The sequence below is a fragment of the Podarcis melisellensis genome (assembly GCF_964234715.1).
Source record: "Podarcis melisellensis genome assembly, chromosome: 8".
Classification (NCBI taxonomy): Eukaryota; Metazoa; Chordata; class Lepidosauria; order Squamata; family Lacertidae; genus Podarcis; species Podarcis melisellensis.
In genome coordinates this window covers 76,777,128-76,794,144 of record NC_138540.1, presented here as the reverse complement: position 1 = coordinate 76,794,144, position 17,017 = coordinate 76,777,128, and the positions used below count along the sequence as shown (strand labels likewise).

At 42.7% G+C, this 17,017-nt stretch overlaps 2 protein-coding genes across 3 annotated transcripts in view; both read right to left on the bottom strand.

Moving 5' to 3' along the window:
- The window catches only part of LOC309376166 (uncharacterized protein), a 48,596-nt gene that overhangs the window by 5,668 nt on the left and 25,911 nt on the right, over positions 1-17,017 (bottom strand). Inside the window, exon 7 of one of the 2 annotated variants that reach the window (XM_081922400.1) lies at positions 16,692-16,708. The exons of the other annotated variant lie outside the window; for it this stretch is intronic. The gene's annotated coding sequence lies outside the window, so the exon portion shown is untranslated. Of the gene's footprint in view, positions 1-16,691; positions 16,709-17,017 lie in introns of those variants that run through there. 2 annotated transcript variants of the gene reach the window in all.
- The window catches only part of LOC309376167 (uncharacterized protein), a 49,948-nt gene that overhangs the window by 25,352 nt on the left and 7,579 nt on the right, over positions 1-17,017 (bottom strand). The window lies entirely within an intron of this gene.

Here is a 17,017-nt window from a genome sequence, read left to right as displayed (position 1 = left end):
CAGAATTTTAAATACATACATAATTTGGAAAGTCTTTAATTTAAAGCTGTATATTGATGCTGTAAGAGTATCCAGCACTTATGACACAGGTTGTTTTTCTTTCTTTCTTTAATGTGACATTTAACTAAACGTTGTATTGACATTTGGGAATGGCATTCAGTTTTTAAGTGTATGTGAAATGTCTTTTCTGCTTCAGCATTCTGTCTGGTAATCCTTTCTAAATATTGTATGGGACATCTGATACCTGTTCCTGGGTCTTCCGATGCAGGGAAGAAAAGGGAAGATGATTTTCTGGAAACATCACATTGAGAGTGAAGAGGTGCTGCACTGAGATCCCTAATCTCCAAAGACCCACCTTGGTATCCATCAGTTTAAGCAAGTGCAGGGGCAACTAGGCATTTCAAGGAAATCACAGCTTCCTCTGAAAGCCACAATGTCACATCTTATTAAAAATGTTCCCTCGTAGACTGAGTATAAGGGAGATAGTGTGAAAGGCAGGACAAAGAGCCCCAAAGAAATCATAAACAGCAGAGAGAGGAGATAGATTTCATTTCCTATTTTTCAGGAGAAACATCAAACAGCTGCGTTAATAAAGTTAACATGATGAAGCGGCCCATCATCAAACCTAACCAGGACATGACAAACCTATGCCTACAAAGCTAGCCATCCCTACTAAGATGTGCACCACTCTGGATTAAGGAAGGCATAATCCTGGGTAAGAAGGGTTGGGATTTCAGCCACTCTGACTACTTTGATTTCATAGTTTCATAGTTCAGTAGAAACTTGTAATCTTGTTTAGTGTTGCTCATGGAGGCAACAGACAAAGAGAGAGAATATAGCTGTAAGTGAACAACAAAAATGCCACAGGGAGAGGGAGGAAAATAATTTTAAATGTAATGTCACATTTAAAATGGAGATTGAGTTGGTCAAAGGTAGGGAGTGAAATCCAAATGGTTCTCCTAAACTGGACAAAGAGGTTAACACTGAGGAGCTATTTCCTCACATCAGGAATTCACATCAGAAAGCTATTTAAAGCTGAAATCCAAACCCCCACATACCTGGGAGTAAGGCTCATTGAATTCAGTGGCATTTGCTGCTGAATTCATATAGTCAGGATTGGAATTTTAGTACATATAGCTTCCATTTGGCCAGAAACAACACTTTAGAAAGAAGAAAAGCAAAGAGGCACCTCTATACATAAATGAATATGAAAATGATATACATAAAAAACAATTTATCTACCTCTTAATGCATCGTGTGTACATGTTTCAAAAGAAGTTCATTACAGAATCTGTGCCATTTGTTGACTGAATGTGTGAATGGAAGGATATTTGATTGATTCTCCATTGTCAATGGATTCCTACAACATCCCAGGTTCATGCAGAAATATGACAGGGTCCCCCCTTTTTTTGAAAAATCACTCCAAAATAATCTACTTCCAGGTTCTGATTGCAAAAACCTGGCCATTTTGCCAATTTTAAGAAATCCCCCCACACACACACTACTTACGCCCCGGAATCCCAGACACATCTGAGGAAAACTGGATGTATGGCAACCCTATATTACAAAAGAAAGAAAGAAACCTAACTCACATATTTCGTCTTCCATAACAACTTCACGACAAGCATTGCCTGGACAAAACTGTGGCTCTCGCGAGATGCAATTATTGTAGGCATCATATTTACAGGTCATACATTGTAGTGGTGCCCCTACAGAGAGGAAAGAATATAACAAGACCTCGGTGTCACTATCTTAAGCAAAAAAAACAACCCTCCTTTTTGATCTAGCAAAGATTGGCAGGACAACTTACTATATGGCATTAACCCCTTCATGCATTTAAACTTAAGTATGTTGGTTATATGAGGCCAGAGGCATTTAAATGGTGCTGTGATTGAAAAGGAAAAGGAACACGATGGCAAGTTCCTGAGCTTTGCATTATATTTAATAGATTAGTTCCAAGTGCTCATGTCATCCCAATTCTTGACAGGCTTTATGAACTATGCCGAGCAGGGCACCCAAGATGAACAGGTCATAGTGGAGAGCTTTGACCAAACGTGGTCCACCTGGAGGAGGAACCGGCAAGCCACTCCAGTATCCCTGCCAAGAAAACTCCATGAACAAGGACAACAGGCATATAAAAGTTATGACGCTGGAAGATGAGCCCCTCAGGTCGGAAGGCACGCAACATGCTACTGGGGAAGAGCGGAGGACAAGTACAAGTAGATCCAGAGCTGATGAAGTGGCTGGGCCAAAGCCGAAAGGACGCTCAGCTGCGGATATGCCTGGAAGTGAAAGGAAAGTCCAATGCTGTAAAGAAAAATATTGCATAGGAACCTGGAATGTAAGAACCATGAACCTGGGTAAGTTGGATGTGGTCAAAAATGAGATGGTAAGAATAAATATTGACATCCTGGGCATCAGTGAACTAAAATGGACGGGAATTGGCGAATTCAGTTCGGATGACCATCATATCTACTACTGTGGGCAAGAAACCCATAAAAGAAATGGAGTGGCCCTCATAGTCAACAAAAGAGTGGCGAAAGCTGTACTGGGATGCAATCCCAAAAATGATAGAATGATCTCGATACGAATCCAAGGCAGAACTTTTAATATCACAGTAATCCAAGTTTATGCACCAACTACTGGTGCTGAAGAAACTGAAATTGACAAATTCTATGAAGACTTACGAGACCTTATAGAAGTGACACCAAAGAAGGATGTTCTTCTCATTATAGGGGATTGGAATGCTAAAGTAGGGAATCAAGAGATAAAAGGAACAACTGGCAAGTTTGGCCTTGGAGATCAAAACGAAGCAGGGCAAAGGCTAATAGAGTTCTGTCAACAGAACAAGCTAGTCATCACAAACACGCTTTTCCAACAACACAAGAGACGACTCTACACGTGGACATCACCAGATGGGCAGCATCGTAATCAGATTGCTTATATTCTCTGCAGCCAAAGATGGAGAAGCTCTATACAGTCAGCAAAAACAAGACCTGGAGCTGACTGTGGCTCAGATCATCAGCTTCTCATAGCAAAATTCCAGCTTAAACTGAAGAAAGTAGGAAAAACCACTGGACCGGTAAGATACAATCTGAATCAAATCCCTTATGAATACACAGTGGAAGTGAGGAACAGGTTTAAGGATTTAGATTTGCTGGACAGAGTGCTTGAAGAACTGTGGGTGGAGGCTCGCAACATTATACAGGAGGCAGCAACGAAAACCATCCCAATGAAAAGGAAATGCAAGAAAGCAAAGTGGCTGTCCAACGAGGCCTTACAAATAGCAGAGGAGAGAAGGCAAGCAAAATGAGAGGGAGATAGTGAAAGATACAGGAAATTGAATGCAGATTTCCAAAAAATAGCAAGGAGAGACAAGAAGGCCTTCTTAAACGAGCAATGCAAAGAAATAGAGGAAAACAACAGAATGGGAAGAACCAGAGATCTGTTCAAGAAAATTGGAGATATGAAAGGAACATTTCGTACAAAGATTACCATAATAAAGGACAAAAGTGGTAAGGACCTAACACAAGCAGAAGACATCAAGAAGAGGTGGCAAGAATACACAGAGGAATTATACCAGAAAGATATGGATGGCTCGTACACCCCAGGTAGTGTGGTTGTTGACCTTGAGCCAGACATCCTGGAGAGTGAAGTCAAATGGGCCTTAGAAAGCACTGCAAATAACAAGGCCAGTGGAAGTGATGATATTCCAGCTGAACTATTTAAAATTTTAAAAGATGATGCTGTTAAGGTGCTACACTCAATATGCCAGCAAATTTGGAAAACTCAGCAGAGGATTGGAGAAGATCAGTCTACATCCCAATCCCAAAGAAGGGCAGTGCCAAAGAATGCTCCAACTACCACACAATTACACTCATTTCACACGCTAGCAAGGTTATGCTTAAAATTCTACAAGGCAGGCTTAAGCAGTATGTGGAACGAGAACTCCCAGAAGTGCAAGCTGGATTTCGAAGGGGCAGAGGAACCAGAGACCAAATTGAAAACATGCGCGGGATTATGGAGAAAGCTAGAGAGTTCCAGAAAGACATCTACATCTGCTTCATTGACTATGCAAAAGCCTTTGACTGTGTCGACGGCAAGGCTGCATATTGTCTCCCTGCTTATTTAACTTATATGCAGAATTCATCATGCAAAAGGCTGGGCTGGATGAATCCCAAGCCGAAATTAAGATTGCCGGAAGAAATATCAACAACCTCAGATATGCAGATGACACAACTTGGATGGCAGAAAGTGAGGAGGAATTAAAGAACCTTTTAATGAGGGTGAAAGAGGAGAGCGCAAAATATGGTCTGAAGCTCAACATCAAAAAAACGAAGATCATGGCCACTGGTCCCATCACCTCCTGGCAAATAGAAGGGGAAGAAATGGAGGCAGTGAGAGATTTTACTTTCTTGGGCTCCATGATCACTGCAGATGGTGACAGCAGCCACGAAATTAAAAGACGCCTGCTCCTTGGGAGAAAGGCGATGGCAAACCTAGACAGCATCTTAAAAAGCAGAGACATCACCTTGCCAACAAAGGTCCGTATAGTTAAAGCCATGGTCTTCCCAGTAGTGATGTATGGAAGTGAGAGCTGGACCATCAAGAAGGCTAACCGCCGAAGAATTGATGCTTTTGAATTATGGTGCTGGAGGAGACTCTTGAGAGTCCCATGGACTGCAAGAAGATCAAATGTATCCATTCTTAAGGAAATCATCCCTGAGTGCTCACTGGAAGGACAGATCGTGAAGCTGAGGCTCCAATACTTTGGCCACCTCATGAGAAGAGAAGACTCCCTGGAAAAGACCCTGATGTTGGGAAAGATGGAGGGCACAAGGAGAAGGGGACGACAGAGGACAAGATGGTTGGACAGTGTTCTCGAAGCTACAAACATGAGTCTGACCAAACTGCGGGAGGCAGTGGAAGACAGGAGTGCCTGGCGTGCTCTGGTCCATGGGGTCATGAAGAGTCGGACACGACTAAACGACTAAACAACAACAAAAGCACAAAAGGAGTGCTAGACCCTCCTCCCATTCCTGACATTTCTGCTCTCTGTCTGTCACTCAAGCCCTTTCCCCCAAACCCCTGCTGGACTCAGAAATCAGAAATAGGCCAGTGTTGGACAGAAATTTCAGAGGCATGAAGTCATGGCATGGTAAATCATGGAAACTTCCACAACCCCTTGCCTGCATACCCAATTTGCTCCTTAATGGAGCAATCTATGCCCATTCTGGCAAGTGCAGCAGGTTAAGAAGGCAGGGCTCACAGCAGTCAAGAACAGGGTCCAATGGATGCTGGGGCAGTTCAGCCCCTCCCTGTAGTCAGAACACTCCAGTTGGGGGCTTTTCATATAGAGGAAGGAGAGCTTCGCAGCAGAAAGAGAGGTGAATACATTGCTTTCTGTAGGTAATCCAGGATTCCTTACTATATATTAAATTCTTACTATATATCATTCCTTACTATATATCACTCATCCTCTCTCCCATTCCTAATCTTCCAAAGGACCAAGTTCCTGTGGCACATTCTGACCAGTTCCAGCCCACTAAATAGGACAATCAAAGGAAGGAAATTAGAAATCTCTGGGAGCTTCCAAATCTTTATCTAACAGATTTCCTCCAAGATTATAGTCCTAGCTCCCAGATCCTCCTGCTCTTTATCACAATATTCATTTATTCATTATTCTGTCTAAGAGCACTTGAAATTATTGACCTCCCTTGCTCTGGCCCCACTGGCCATTCCATATTCTAGAGGAAATTCAAGGAACCCAGGAAATCTGGATTCTACTCACCTAGTGAAAACAAGGCCAAGAGGAAGCCCATGCACAGGAGAGTCTTCATGGTGTTAGCTTGGGATGATCAAAAGCTAAGGAGGATTTCAAGACGATCTGGTCCCCAAAAAGGCAACGTGTGCAACTATGAGCTTACACAGAGGAATTTATAAGTCAGGGGTGGGAGCCTCAGGCACCTCTTCTAAACAACTGGTTTAGTGAGATGTGGAAAGTAGCCCAAATGGAGTTTTCCCAGAAAGCACATGATGTGATTTTGGAACACAAATCACTTTCAGAAACACCATGAAATTTTGCCAAATAGGAATCGAAGTTATGCCTGTGTTCTTCGCCCTTGCTATGTGAAATCGTTTGCACAATCATATTCCCAGGGTCCATGTGTACATCATGGGTCCTTCTTGCCCAGGCAAGTGGGCATCTCTTGGACTTTCCCCATTCAGTCAAGCTATGTTGGATGATCAACTAGTTAGCCTTGCAGAATTCATTTATTTAAAAGATTTTTTCATTCTTAAGCTTGGCAAGGACATTGTTGCTATTCTTTAAATCATATTGTTTAGTATGAATCTGATTCTCTTCATCTTTAAGATGTACTTCAAACAGCCAACCTTTAAAACAGAGAAACGAACAATGTAAATAGGGCCTGTGGTGGCCATTCTTAATTTGTGTCCTTGCAGCAGCAATTTCTGAAGAATGGGGGGGGGGGGAGGATTCCACACAGAACTCACTGGAAGAATCCCACAGGGAAGATAACCATGTTTTATTGTTTACACATCTATCTATTTAAAAAAGTGAGGATTCTCTTCCACTCCTACAGACTTTGGTGTTAATCCACTGTGAATGGTGGAGAGAGGATTTTAGGATTCTTTTTGTAGCAAACTATCACAAAACCTTTTGACTGAGAGGAGTTGGCTTACTTTCTTTAATTATTTAAAATAGTTGGGGTTTTCTTTCCTTTCCATAGAAAAAATCCTGTTTCTGCTGTTTTGCAAAAAGTCTCATAGCTGGGAGGGCATCTGTGGGCTTTTGGCAGGGCAGCCTTTTCTGAACTGTGTCAGCTAGTCCAGGAAGGGGAAGAAACATTCATTGGTGTAGGTGGGAATAAATGAAATATTGGCTACTGGCTTCTTTATGCTGCAGTGAGCATGTACAGAGTGTCAAGAAAATTGTTCCCCCACTTACGCCTCTGGCTAAAAGCTGGTATTGTGTTGCAATCATTCTCAGCCAGCTGTTTTGCATAGCTTTTCTTTCTTGAAGGCCAAGCATATAGGCAAAAGTACCATAAATTCTAATTTTGAAACGTGATTGGTTGAGGAAACTCGCCCCTGTTACTCTGCTTATTACTACATAGCAAGCCTATACTGGTAGTTTGGAGTCCGTTTTTCTCACTGCACTGCTTTGCCACACCTGGGATGCTGTGACTTCCTTTCTCTGGATTGTAACTGATAGATTCAATGTTCAATAGAGAGTGCTTTGGTACAACTGCCTGCAATGCAGGGATCTCAACTTAAGTATCCATGGCAGATGGATAAGTTAGCTTTGTTAGTTTACTCTGGTTTGTACATTTTCAAACGGTTTTTCTCATTGTAGGTTTATGGGCCATTTTGTCCCATTTTAGACTACAATAGCTTCTTTCTGAATAAACCCACTTCACGTCAAATTTGTGTGTGTTGATTTGGGTACAGCCTTGATACTAAATCCAGTTCTTGCTTGCTATTGAGCAAGTTTGCAACTGTGACGATCAGAGAGCAGAGATCCCTGTTTTCAGTTCTTGCTTCTTCAAAATCTTACACTCTCCTGTCCCAGTCTAGTTGACAGAAGGAATGACGGGGAGGGGGAGCTGGCAGGCTTGTGGTGTGAGACCCAGCTGCAACACAAGGATCTGAGCCCTTGGGTTTGGGGGACCTTTCTTTCACACAGATCACTGCCTCTGTTTTTATTTGAACTTTGTGTGAGTTCCTGCATAATCAGAAACGGAACAGGTGTTCTCCGCTTTCCCAGGTATATGGCTAAATAACAGCTGATGTTAGAAGAAACTTCTCAGCTGACAAAACTAGACACAGGGCTGTGACCAGGTGTCCAGAACATCATGAGGACTGTTTCCACCTTGTTTTATTAAGACTCCAAACTAATGGAAGGAATTTGATGGAAACACTGTACCTCCCAAAGTGCTCTACTCTCACCCAATTTCAGCAAATTGCTGGGACAAAGGTAACTAGATGTTTGGCTACCTGACCTCTGTTTTTAATTCAGAAAAAGTTGCAACTTAACAAAGATGAGGGGAAGGTTTATTTGAAATGTCAACATGGTGTATTTTATTCATCTGGTATGGTTCCGTGTAGTAGAGTGTTCAATGGCTTTGGGTGAATCTTGAATCAAAAGCTGAAACCTTTGAAGCTGAGAATATATCAGATCAGGAGTTCCCAAACTGTAGACTGCGGCACCTGGATGGCTGGGGCTACCCATGTGGAGTGTCAGCTCAGCACTGCACAGCTGTGGTGTTGCTTGACTTCCCACTGATTTGAAAGGGTCTTGTGCAAAAGAACTTCCTACTTGGTTGCTTCTTGTGTGTGTAGGACTATTGTGTGTGTGTCATCACAATGATATCCAATCTTTTCTACCCAGAGCTCAAGGTGGGGTGTGTGGTTCATTCCCCTCCCACCTCCCCTTTCTATCAGCACAACAACCCTGTGAGGTAGGCTTGGCTGAGAGGCAATGACTGGCCCCCAAGGTCCCACCCACACTGTGAGATTCCTAGCTAAGTGGAAGTTTTGAAGCCCTGAAGTTGCCCCAGGCCCCCTGATGGTTTTAATAACTATTTGTTTACTTCATTTTTTAAGAGGTCAAGAAATCCAGCAAGTAAAGATGCACAGATATATCAGAATTTTATTCCAGAGCAACTTAGGTTGGTCAAACCATACTAGTGCTACAGAACAGGCAAAGTGTACCTCCTCAGCAGCAGCTTCTCTTTATTTTGAGAAAGGTAACCAATTTGTACTAGCTGCTATTCAATTTTTTCAAGCTAAAGTATCATCCCAGCTACTTGGGATCCCAATATGGATACAAGGATATAACAGTGATTTAGATAACTACAGTGGTGCCCCGCAAGACTAACGCCTCGCAAGACGAAAAACCCGCTAGACGAAAGGGTTTTCCGTTTTGGAGGCGCTTCACAAAATGAATTTCCCTATGGGCTTGCTTCGCAAGAAGGACCTCTTCTGAAGGCCGGCGGGGGGCAAAAGTCTTTGTCCCCCCTGCCTGCCTTCCCGGGGGGTTTTAAATCGCCCCGGGACTGTCCCGGGGCGATTTAAAAGCCCCCGGACGGCTTTTGAAGGAAGGCGGGGGGGACAAAGACTTTTGCCCCCCGCCCGCCTTCAGAAGAGGTCCAGGACCTCTTCTGAAGGCTGGCGGAGGGCAAAGGTCTTTGTCCCCCCTGCCTGCCTTCCCGGGAGAGCAGAGAAACGCAGCGTTTCTCTGCTCTCCCGGGAAGGCAGGCAGGGGAGAGCAAAGACTTTTGCCCCCCAGCCTGCCTTCCCGGGGGCTTTTAAATCACCCCAGGACAGCGGAGAATTCCTCCGCTGTCCCGCCAGCATTTTAAGATCGCCCCGGGACAGCGGAGAAGTCTCCGCTGTCCCGGGGGCTTTTAAAATGCTGGGGGACGGCAGCGAAGGTTTCGCTGCCGCCCGCCAGCATTTTAAGATCGCCCGGGATAGCGGAGAAGTCTCCGCTGTCCCGGGAAGGCAGGCGGGGGGGAAGCAAAGACATTGCCCCCCCTGCCAGCCTTCAGAAGAGGTTGGGGGACAGACTGTCCCCGGACCTGGTCTGAAGGCGGTTTCTATAGGAACGCATTAATTGATTTTTAATGCATTCCTACGGGAAACCGTGCTTCGCAAGACAAAAAACTCGCAAGACGAAAAGACTTGCGGAACGTATTAATTTCGTCTTGCGAGGCACCACTGTAGCTGTTTCCTAGCTCTGCTGGATCTCTCAGCGGCGTTTGATACCATCGACTATAACATCCTTCTGGACCGTCTTGAGGGGCTGGGAGCTGGGGGCACTGTCATACAGTGGTTCCGCTCCTTTCTCCTGGGCCGTGTTCAGAAAGTGGTGGTGGGGGATGAGTGTTCAGACCCCTGGGCTCTCACTTGTGGGGTGCCTCAGGGTTCTGTCCTCTCCCCCATGCTTTTCAACATCTATATGCAGCCGCTGGGAGAGATCATGAGGGGGTTTGGGCTGGGTGTTCATCAGTATGCGGATGATACCCAGCTCTACCTCTCTTTCAAATCAGAACCAGTGAAGGCAGTGAAGGTCCTGTGTGAGTGCCTGAAGGCAGTTGGAGGTTGGATGGCGGCTAACAGATTGAGGTTGAATCCTGACAAGACAGAAGTACTGTTCTTGGGGGACAGGAGGCGGGCAGGTGTGGAGGATTCCCTGGTCCTGAATGGGGTAACTGTGCCCCTGAAGGACCAGGTGCGCAGCCTGGGAGTCATTTTGGACTCGAAGCTGTCCATGGAGGCACAGGTTAAATCTGTGTCCAGGGCAGCTGTTTACCAGCTCCATCTGGTACACAAGCTGAGACCCTATCTGCCTGCGGACTGTCTTGCCAGAGTGGTGCATGCTCTGGTTATCTCCCGCTTGGACTACTGCAATGTACTCTACGTGGGGCTACCTTTGAAGGTGACCTGGAAACTACAACTAATCCAGAACGCGGCAGCTAGACTGGTGACTGAAAGCGGCCGCCGAGACCACGTAACACCGGTCTTAAAAGACCTACATTGGCTCCCAGTACGTTTCCGAGCACAATTCAAAGTGTTGGTCTCACCTTTAAAGCCCTAAATGGCCTCGGTCCAGTATACCTAAAGGAGCATCTCCACCCCCATCGTTCTGCCCGGACACTGAGATCCAGCGCCGAGGGCCTTCTGGCGGTTCCCTCACTGGAAGAAGAGACGTATTCTGGGGCTCCCTAGTTCAACCAATCGTGAGACACTGTGTGCAGAACTAGGTGTAGGCTAGCACTTTAAAATATAGCTGTGTTGCCATATCCATTGCCAACATTGGAGTCTGCTTTCCGACTTGCTTTTGGACTCTTATAAATCCATATGGTTCCAAGTCATACATAGCAAAACCAGGTTGATTTGTACGGACTTGGAACTCTCATATAATTCAAGTGAGCGATATATTTATCTTAATATTCAAATCAGATTAAGGGGCATTGGGGGGGAATTCACGTCAGCTGTAAATAAAATTTGCTCCCACAAATTTTAAGGTTTAAATGCAACAGATAACAGGGTCACTTATATTTCAAAAATTAATAATTCCAGTCCAAGACAAGACCTTTACATTAGCCCAACTGAACGTTTTCCCCTCAGCTTTTGTCAAGGGCAGATATTTAAGCACCCCCAGAAATGATAGACATTGCAGATGTTTTCTGAATGTTTCAGACGCAGTAGAACATATTCTTTTCTACTGTCCATTTTTGGGTAGTCTAACATCATGGCACAATGAAAATATCAGATTCTATATGTCTGACATTAACTCGGATGTAACTGCAAGGGTGGCTGAGTTTTTATCTTTTATCTTTTTTATATAATATTTATTAAATTTTCCATTTTAACAATCCAAATTAAGCTACATTAAAAACTTTCCAAATTATGCAAAATTATAAGTCTTTGGGTGGCTTCTGGGGGTTGAGGAGCGATGATCTCACATAGTGCTGCATTTCTTATTTAGGTGGTAATTCCAGTAAAACAATCTGAAGTTAATCCTTCATTTATTTTTAACAGCCTCTGAATTCGTCCAACAAGCAGCTCAGTCCTATAAAGTTCTATGTGAAAGGTTTCTTGCCGGTTTTCCCCTTTGTTTCCCTTTTTATAATCCAAACAATCTATGCTCAGCATTCACTTTCGTTTTCTCTCGGAGGCAGTTCTTGATGTGACACAACTCAAAACCCAAAGGAATCTGGATCTCGGCCATTTGTACCAGATATATATCCAAAATTCTTTTTTTATCTCCTTCCAACTGATAATGAGCCAGTGCTTCAGCGGAAACCCATAAATCCTGTCATCAATTCTTTTTATCATCCCATTTAAGGTGATTACCAAATGTAGTCCAGTTTCACATAGTCAGTTCTATAGTAAAACCATAATGATAACAAAGTGTTCTCTCAATCCTGCTTGTGCACTTTGCAGTCAGGCAGTCAGTCTTTCCAGGGGAGATTTGCCAAATCAGATAGCAAATGCAAAGTATATCAAAAAGAAATTATGGAGACTCACCCCCCCTTCAATTCTGACATACCAGGCCAATTGTGATGGTAATCCTTTTTGTTCTCCAGGTCAAATCCTTGGCACCCAGTGGCTGAATCAATTGGCAGAATACTTTATCTCCTCTAGTCCAGAGAACACCTGTTAATTAAGTCTGAACTTCATCTTAAAAAGCAGGTGTTTGCTGCTGGTGGCGACGGCTTTGGAGAGTTGCCAAAAAACCACACGGCGCTTTACACCCAGTACCCACTCCCCCATCATACCTTCCTGACTGGGAGCAGGTCTTGGGCGATCTGTGGATGAAGCTGCCCCCCCTCCCAGCCCTGGGGGGGGGGGGTGGTGAGGATGATTACTCCCATCTCATCCTCAAAAATTCCATACAAAACGGCTCTGATATAATGGGTTGCCTTTCACCATGGCAAACAGGAAGTTAGGTGGCTGAGTGTTTATCAATAGTATCTCCAAGACTGCTGAATGGAACTATTTAGTAGATGGAACTATTCATTATTACATATTTTTACATGGTTGTTTATTTCTTTATATTTTATTATTTTTATATATGGATGTTTTTCGATGGCCTATATTTGTAATGCCTAATAAAGTTTTTTTACCAAACTGCGGGAGGCAGTGTAAGACAGGAGTGCCTGGCATGCTCTGGTCCATGGGGTCATGAATAAACGACTAAACAACAACAAGAATAAAGGTTTGGTGAAGAAGAAATTCTTCAGCTTTATCCAGCTCTTCCAAAGGGGGCAACCAGATATTTTTCTTTGATTGCACAGCCACATATTTAGACTGAGATGGAGGCATCTGTAAGACATTTAATTTACTCCAGAGCCTATACTTAGGTAATATTAGCAGCAACCCAAAAGTCACAAAGTTTGGTCCTCTCCAGAGTCATCTCAGGCCAGAAAGAAATGTCTCCCCTTCCCACTACATCACCGTTGCAGTATATCAGTATATCAGTTTTTCAAAGTAGATTTGTTTGTGTCTTTATTTTCTGTTGGTATAATTTTTCCCAGAGTATCTTTTATATATATATATATAAATTTTATTAATTTTCATCCAATTATACATTTTATCCTGAATTCAACAAATTGTAACTATTTTTGACTTCCTTCAGCGTCTCTGACAATCATCCATGTTTATACCTTTAATGCACATTCCCTTCTTTCGTATTGCCATTGTTCCTCCTTACTCCCATTATTTCTAACAAACAATACTTATTTATTTTTTTACAGTGCCTCTTGAAATCCCACAAGCATTGTATTTACACCACATATATTTTTCAGATAATCCACAAATTTTCCCCAGTCCTCGATGAACTTTTGGTCTTTAGTATATCTAATTTTCCCAGTTAATTTATCCAGTTCCGCATAGTCTATCAGTTTTGATCTCCATTCTTCTATCGTCGGTATCTCCTCTTGTTTCCACTTCTGGGCCAACAGGATTCTGGCTGCCGTTACAGCATATTGGAAAAGCTTACAGTCCTTTCTTCTTATGTCTTTTCCTACAATACCTAAAAGAAAAGCTTCGGGTTTTTTCACAAAAGTATATCTTAACATTTTTTTCAACTCATTATATATCATTTCCCAAAAGCTTTTCACTTTCTTACATTCCCTCCACTGATGAAAGAACGTCCCTTCTTTATCTTTGCATTTCCAACATTTGTTATCAACCTTATACATCTTTGCTAATTTTACAGGTGTCATATACCACCTATAAAACATTTTCATCACCTTCTCTTTCAGTGACGTACATGCCGTAAATTTTATATGCTCTTTCCACAATTTTTCCCATTCCTCAAATTGAATATTGTACCCAAAATCCTTTGCCCACTGTATCATTACCAATTTAACCTCTTCGTCTTTCGTATACCATTCCAACAGTATCTTATACATTTTTGACAGAGTTTTATACTCATTATTTATTATGTCTTTTTGGAAACTTGATTCTTTTTCCACATAACCTTTTTCCTTCAGATCTTTTTAAAATATTTCATTTACTTGGAAGTAATGCAGCCAATCATATATATACTCTTTAACTTGTTCATATGGCTTCAATTTCCATTTCCCTCCTTCATTGGTTACCAGTTCACCATATGTAACCCATTTTTCTCTCATATTAGTCTTCTTCACACTCATTACCTCTAACGGGGACAACCAGTGTGGGACTTTTGGTTCCAATATATTTTTATATCTTTCCCAGACCTCTATTAAAGAACCCCTGAAGATGCGGTTTCCAAATCCTTTGTGAACCCTCTTTTTATCACACCAAAGGTACGCATGCCACCCAAATCTGTTATCAAATCCTTCAAGGTCTAGTAATTCATTGTTTTCTAACTTTATCCATTCTTTTAACCAGCATAAACATGCTGCCTCATAATACAGTCTCATATCTGGCAGGGCGAAGCCTCCTCTTTCTTTTACATCCGTCAATAGCTTAAATTTTATTCTAGGCTTCTTCCCCTGCCAGATATACCTTGAAATCACTTTTTGCCATTCTTTAAAAATTCCTATACCCTTTAATATGGGTATGGTCTGAAATAACAATAACATCTTTGGTAGCACCGTCATCTTTACCGTAGAAATTCTTCCCCAAAATGATAATTTCATTCTGGCCCACACCTCCAGATCCTTCTTTATTCCCTTCCAAACCGGGATATAATTATTTTTATACAAGTCGATATTCTTAGGTGATAACCAAATTCCCAAGTATTTAACCTTTTTCACCACCTCTATCTCCGTTCATTGCTGCATTAGTTCAATCATATTTTGTTCCATATTTTTTACAATCATTTTTGTCTTTCTCAGTCTGAATCCTGCCACCCTTCCAAATTGTTCCATCTCATTCAATACCTCCTTTATACTTTCTATTGGTTCTTCCATAGTACCAAATCATCGGCAAAGGCTTTAACTTTATACTCATTTAGACCTACTGTTACGCCTTTTATTCCCAGAGTATCTTAATATTTTTTCATTATTTAAGTTTGTTTCCTCCCCCCCAACTTACAAAAACAATATTTTGCAGAGAAATGGATGATTCATCATTTTTTTTAAAAAAGCTTTTTCAAAGCTCTACTGCTTAAATTTTAAGCCTTAAAACTGCTAAATGACCAAACAACACAAGTTTTCACCAGGTACATGGGGATCACCACTTGTGTGCAATTGGCATGTGCGGGTAACACTTACACCTGCAACCAAAACTGCACTGAAAGGGGGTGGGGCAGAATGGGACAGGGGTGGAACAGAGGAATGCCCTGTAATGGAACCCCATTGTAAGTGGCTTCCACAGAAGGAATGCGGTTGGTCATGGGTGCTGTAGACTCAAAAAAGGTGAAAACCACTGGTGTAGGGTTTACTCCTAAGCCTTTTCTTCTCCTGAAGATATCCCACAAAGCAGTGGAGGTTTACGGTCAGAGTTTTCCATTTAGATGGTCTGCTTTCCCAGGCTGATGTTCCCCATCTGCCCCTCACTTCCCTCTACATCATGGGCAAAAAAAGAAAGAAAACCTTCTTAACCATTGCTCTCATCTGCTCAATCCGCCAGAGCTTGCCTTTGCATGCAGCAGAAATCCCTAACTCAACAAGGGTTTGAGACCCAACGGCTACCCTCACCTGGTTTAGCTAGCCATTCAAAGCCATTTCCTGGGGTGTGGATGCTGTCACTTGCTGAGAGCTGAGAGCAAGGGGGGGCAAAGGTGGACAAACTACCCCAGAATGAGCACAACGTGTCCTCCACCAGAGGTAAAACCCCTCCCCTAACAACTCATGCACCCCACATTAAGTATACAGAAACATGATTTTGTTCTGGGCACCCTTAAGGGATCTGACTTTGCATTATGCCTTTACCCCTAACAAACAAAGGACTTACTGTCTTTTGACTTTGGATTATGTCTGGACCTCGCCTTTCATGCTCCACCTGTATTTTGGCTTTAGAATGTGAATGGTCTTGGGACAATTTGTCTTGAGGGTTCCTGACATCAAGGAGGAAGTTTCAGTCTATAGACCTTTCCAAACCATACAGATTTTTGGTTCCTTGGAATTCCTGAGAACCACCAGGTACAAGCTGCTATTGAATTTTAATTGAATATTCCTCAGAATCAAAGCTTCTGGAAACATTTGAATGGTGGGGGTGGGTGAGCCAAAGAAATCAGTCACTACTTAAGTCAGGATGTAACTGGACAGACAACTGAGATCTTTTATCTCATCTCTAGTTTATTTACATATTTGCAGATAATAGTGGTGTAATGGAAAAACGAGCCTTCTAGACTGAGCACATGACAATGCCGGAAAGTGTAATGCTTTTCTCTTCATTTAGCTTTCCTAGTGGAACTAGTTCCCCCTACTAAAAAAAACCCCAAACTAAAACCTGTGCCATTAGGGGAAAACTATTAATATCCTAGATTACAATTTTCAGTTTTCTTCTCGTTCTTGGCCTTCAGAAGTTAACATTCATTGTGCCATCACTGCATACAAATTATTCACTTGAAAAGCCCCAATGCAAGAAACAGAATTTGTCTGCTTTATCAATTTATTTAGATCACAATTCAAATGGAAATCCCTGTGCCATATTTTCTCTAACTACAGCTCCCAAATCTCAATTTCCTGCCCTCTTGCACCTGCCTCCAGCATCTTCAGCATCTCCAGAGATCTTCCACAGCCTGCCGCTGATAGCACAGCTTCCTCCCAAGTCCCACGAAGGGCACATCTACAGGCCAGAAGTAGAGGATGATGGCTGGGCATCAACACATGTCGCTTGGGTGACATTGAACAACAGCAAGCCATTCAGTCTTCGCTTTACTCCTGTTGGGATTGTTGTTATGAAATTACAGAAATCTGGTGTTGCACATCCTTTGAAAGCAGCCGACACTAGAGTTGTACCCACTAGAAAGAGAAGAATGTTAATATGAGTCAGGGTGGACTTAAGGACCCGGCACACTTGGGGAACCTGCAGGACCCTTTTACCCCCA